The sequence below is a fragment of the Mus caroli genome, unplaced genomic scaffold, assembly GCF_978045245.1.
Source record: "Mus caroli unplaced genomic scaffold, Mus_caroli_1 scaffold_13, whole genome shotgun sequence".
In the NCBI taxonomy this organism is placed as follows: Eukaryota; Metazoa; Chordata; class Mammalia; order Rodentia; family Muridae; genus Mus; species Mus caroli.
This window is the reverse complement of record NW_028227268.1, coordinates 118,260,964-118,266,641: the sequence shown is the minus strand read 5'-3', so window position 1 is coordinate 118,266,641 and position 5,678 is coordinate 118,260,964.

Below are 5,678 nucleotides of genomic sequence, written 5' to 3'. Positions count from 1 at the left end.
TATTGCCATCTGTGGGGCTAGGAGCAAGTTTTCCTCACATGGAGGGCCTGCTGGTACCTCGGTCCTGCATGTCCCAGCCTCTGAAACTGAGCATTAAATTCTATTGAACTCTCATGTCTCAGCCTCCTGGGGCTGGGACTACAGGATGTGCCAACAAGTCCAGCTGTTCCTATGAGTTTCTCCTCTGGGTGTCTTTCTCCTTTTCATTTTTTCTTTTTGTGTATCTGTGCATGCACATGCATTCATGTATGGGTGTGTGGGGTGTACATGGTTGGGGAGTGCATGTGTGCACCTGTGGGTATATATGGGTGTGTGGGGTGTATAAGTGTGTGAGTGGGTGTGTGGGAGTGCAAGATGGTATATGGGTATGGGGTGGGGGTGTATGTGTGTGTATAGGAATGTGTCAGTGGGTATACGGGGTATATGGGGAGTATATGGATGTGGGGTACATGGGTGTGTGTGACTCAGATGGTCAGACCTGTGTGGTAAATATATTACCCACTGAGTTATTATGCCGGCCCTCCAGTTTTTAGCCTCCTGGTCCTCTGTATAGCCCTGGCTAACCTGGAACTCAGGTCCTCTGGAAGGCTAGCACATGCTCCTAAGCACTGAGCCATTCTCAGTCTCACTTATCTCCTTCCTGTAAACGTTTAGCGGACCTGGGTCCTAGCTTGCTCCTCTCATCGAGCAACTTCTATTACCCCACCACTCCAAACATTGCTATTGTTTGAGACAGGATATCACTGGCTGGCCTGGAAACTGGCTATGTAGACCAGGCTGGCCTTGAACTCATAGAGATCCATCTGCCTTTGCCTCCCAAGTGTTGGGATTAAAGATGTGCGCCATCACACATGACCCCTAGTGCCTCTTGAAAAAGAACTGTCCTTTTCCTTGGACCCACTCAGATCATCTGAAGTGACTTTCTCACTTCTGGATCCTCCGGATAATCACACCTGCCTGTACATGCAATAATAACAAAAAGAAAGGGGGAGACACCCAGAGAGGGCAGAGGCGGGCAGAGGCGTAGCCAGGCACACTGGCCCACACCTGCAGGCCCTGCACCCAGCACCCATTTTTTTGGATAAGGAATCCTCCCTGGGTCCATGTATTTGAACGGGAACGCATCCTTTGAGGCCCAGCTGACCTTTAGCATCCCGACTTGCTGTGGTGATTCCTGCCTTGCCGTGCAAGTGGGGCAGCTCTTGCCTCTGAGCCATGGTCCCGGAGTTGGGTTTGCCACAGGCATTCAGGGATGAAAGCTGATGTATGCGGTGGCCTTGACCTTTTTACTCTGTTGACAAGGTGAACGATACTGTCTGGCTAGAACCCCCTACCTTCCTGGGAGACAGTTCACCTGTATCGATGGATGCATTTGTTATTCTTCTGTATTATAGTGAATATCCAGAGACCGTGATGAGGACAGACCATGTCTCAGAGGAAACAGCGATAGCTAGTGAAAAATGTTTGCCAAAACAAAATCACTCAGCATCTTTGGGAACTGTCCCAAAGAAGGGCACATGGGATGGAGAAACACCTACAAGATGCAAACCACCTGACTGAATCTCAGAAGAGCAACGCCCACTCCTCCCCTCCCCACCCTCTCGGGGTCCCTCATGACGGTGAAGGCAGCCCAGAGCACAGCTCTCCCCAGGACAGGCAGGATGCTAACCGGAACATGCCTCATCCCAGCTCGGGAATCTAGAAATGTTATTCCAGGAAAGACCCTCTGGGGACCTGAGACTGCCCTCCTTCCCTAGCCTAGCGTGTGGCATGGAGGATCTGCCTCAGGGACATAGCCACCGCACCTGGCCGCTTTTACTCCTGTTTGCTGTAGAGTAGAGGTTCCATGCTGGGAGGGTCTGCCCCACCCATAGTCCCGTTCCTAAGGCAGGAGCATCTAGAGAAGCAGGCTGGCCCTGCCCCTGAGCAGCTGTGCAGAGGGTTGAGTAGAGACAGCAGGGAGAGCTAATGCCCTCCCAAGGGAACTCACTTCCTATGGGACTGAGAGTCACAGCTCAAGTTCAAGGGTGAGAAGAGTGGAGATCTTGGTAGCAAGCAATTAAGAGGCAGATAATAGCAACTAATTAAGAGGAGGCTGCTATAAATAGCTCCAGGAGGGGAGCAAGCTAAGACACAGGACAGCTAGACATTTACAGACAGGAAAGAGACAATGGGGGCTGGAGAGGCAGCTCAGTACCGGCTGCTCTTCCCGAGGGCCTGGGTTCGGTTTGTAGTGCCTAGGTCAGGGGGTGCACAATGGTCTGTAACTCCAGTTCCCAGGGATCAATGCCTTCTTCTGGCCTCTGCAGGCATGTGCACACACTCGAGGACACACACACATACACACACACACACACACACAAACACATGCTTGAGTGCACTGAAACTTAAAAAACAAAACAAAACAAAAACAACAAAACCAAACAATTGAGAGGAACCCTCAAGGGGCTGTAACAACCCTCAAAGACTGACCTCAAAGACGACCCCCAGGAAGGGGGCCTGAGTTTCATTAGATCCTCTGAGGAATGGTTTCTATCCCCGGAGACCAATCCATCATCCCTGGAACCAACACAGAGGGAAGTCCAACAAAGACGGGCAATTTAATGTGAAGCCGGGGAAGGACAGGGAGGGTCCTGTTAGGACCCTGTCACCCACGGTGACTCTGAGCATGCTCAGGGCTGTCTCTGAGGGGTGAAGTCAGGAACTGCATACTTCCTCAGAAAAACAGACTTCACTAAAATCAGCCCAACCAAGTTGGTTAAGACACATCAAGACAGCACCAGGCCCTGGAAAGCAGGAGAGTTGTTACAGCCTGTTACTGAAGATGCCTGGTCTGAGCCGTGAACAGAGGCAGGTCAGCGAGGGGACACCTGGGAAAGACAGCGGCAGAAGGGAATGGGTAAAACGTTGGGGTCTCACTCTGTACATCAGGCTGGTCTACAGAACCTCTAGAGATCTGCCTGCCTCTGCCTCCCGAGTGCCAGGATTGAAGGTAGGCACCCCCATTCCAGTTCCAAGGGGGATCTGACTTCCCCAGCCTTGGAGGGCAGCTGAACTCACATGCACATACCCCCCAAACACATACATCAATCTTTCTTTTAATGAGAGAAAGCAAGGGCTGATGACTCATGCCCGTGAGCCCAGTACTCAGAAGGCAGAGACAGGAGGATTGCCGTGAGTGTGAGGCCAGCCAGCTGGAAGAAATATCTTGGGAGAGCTGGAGCCACAGAGAGGCCCTGACACCACTGTGACCGACTGGGCCTTGGGGCAGGGGAGGAGGAGGACAGAGAGCCACCTTCGCACGTGCCTGCGCCCTCTGACCACCTCTGCATGTCCTCTATAGAGGGGGGGGGGTAAATGGACTGGAAACAGGCAGCTTCCTGAGGGTGTGGTATTCCCCAAATTACCTCTGAAAGTGGGGCGTCCAGAACAGGGAATAGGCCTCAATAGAAGAAAGATATAATCAGGGTAAGGAGATTATATACAAGGGGTTGGAGTGGGGCCATGGTGACGGTCCTCGTAGCCGTTGAGAAGGTGTTTATATACGGGCACCTGATAGGACCTCAGGCATGGGCAGGCTATGCAGGGCTGGGAGTTTCTAATGAGGGTTGTTGGGCCACATTGGGGATCTAACTCAGGCCTTGCACATGCTAGGTGAGCTCCCTACAACGGAGCTGTACCCCTCAACCTGATTGTTACTATGAATGGGCCTGGGAGGGTCCCGCTGCTATAGAAGCACTGGGAAGCTGTCAACAGGAGGGGCTGTCAAGTCTTCAGGGCTCAGGAAGGCAAGGAGAGGGAGAAGTGACGTGGTGGATGCCCTCTGCAGGAGATGGCGTCGGCCCGGCCTTGGCTGTGGAAGAATTCAGAGAGTGGCTGCAGCGAGCCTGTTAGGCTGGGATACACAATGCCCACCGAAAGGCCACATGCTGAGGTTGGTCCTCAGTTGGTAATGTCACCAAGAGGCAGTAAAACCTTGAGGGCATTGACTTAGGCAGTGGGCTAATCCATCGGTGGTTGTGTGAGGCTGGTGTAAGGCCTTATGGCAAGGCAGTAGAGCTAGGAGGGAGGTCACGGTCAGCATGCCCTGTAGGGTATGCCTGGGCCTGGTTCTTCCCTCTCTTCATCTGCTTCCCAGCCATTATGTGGGCAGCACTGATCTGCCACGTGCTGGCACCGTGATATTTTGCCTCAGCATCCAGGGACTGAGACCTTCACTCTCCATCATTTTCCTCATGTGGCCACCACAGCATCACACCCTGGCTAACACCCTGTGTCTGTGGGCCAACAGGAGCCAAAGGACCAAAGAGGTGCCCGTTACACAGGCCCAGCACCAGCCGCCATGAGGCATGAGCCACCTGTCCTGGAAGCAGTGGTCGAGGTGGGGTGCTTGCCCAGGGTGTATATGGATGCCTGTGACATGAAGGTGGGCCATCTCTAGCTGTGACAGCAATGGCAGTCTTTCTGGAGTGTGACCAAGATGTGCAGTCACTTGGACCTGTTATGTGATCAGAAAGACTCTTTCAGACCTGGTGCACAAATGTGGTCCTCCTTCGAGTCCCAGCATGTCCTCTGAAAGGTCTGAGGTCTTCACAGCAGGAGCAGGCTCCACCTGGCATCCTTGAAGGAGCTGGGTGCATGAGCAGCTCCCAGTGCCAAAGGCCCTTGACTGACATACCCACAGATGTGATAGCTGGGATGGTGTCCAGCGAGAGGCTCCAGGGATGCTTAAATCTATACTATGAATTCTCTCAGGAGTGACATAGTTTCAAGACTAAGGAACAGCAGACCAAGTGCTGCTGGGAAAGCCAGAGTCTACCCTGAACCTAGAGCCTTTGACATCACTCAGTGACAGATCCCAACCACGGTATTAGACAACTATGTCCGCAGATCCACACAGACCACTCATGGCTTCCCATGGCCTTCCAGGGCTGAATCACATGGGAGTCAGGGCCAGCGCCCATGGGGAGCCCTCCAGCCACCTGTCACTGTGTTCAGAAACCCATACTTTCTGGGTTTCTTTGGTTTCTTGATGTGGTGTGTGTGTTTGTGTGTCTGTATGTGTATCTGTCTTTCTGTCTCTGTGTGTCTGTTTCTGTATGTGTCTGTCTTTCTGACTTACTATGTGTCTGTCTTGTGTGTCTGTCTGTGTGTATCTCTTTCTGTCTCTGTATGTCTGTGTGTTTGTCTCTGCCTGCCTGTCTGTCTGTGTAGGCCAGTGGTTGAGGTCAAGTGTCTCCCTTACCCACTCTGCACCTTAGTTTTTGAGCAGGGTCTCTCACTGAACTCAGAGTTACTGATTTGGCGAGGCTGGTTGGCCGGTGTTGTCCAGCACTTAGACTGCAGGTACACGCCACCACAGCTGGGTTTTTAACCTGGGTGCTGGAGATCTGACCTCAGGTCCTCATGCTGTGTGGGCCTAGGCACACACCCACTGAGTCGATTCTGTAGTCCTCTATGCTGTTTTATTGAGACACAGAGCAGAATTCACCTCACAGGTCCCTGAGACCAGAAGGGCATAACTCAGTTCTGTCTCAAGTGAGGGGATAGCTGTGACAGGCCATCATGAGAACCTGCTTTCTGTCTGAGGAGAAGGCAGCTCCACCTGGCCCTCTGATGTCACCAGCTTCTTTTGTTCAAACAGCTGGGCTGTTTTGTAGGCCATACTTTCCGGGCAG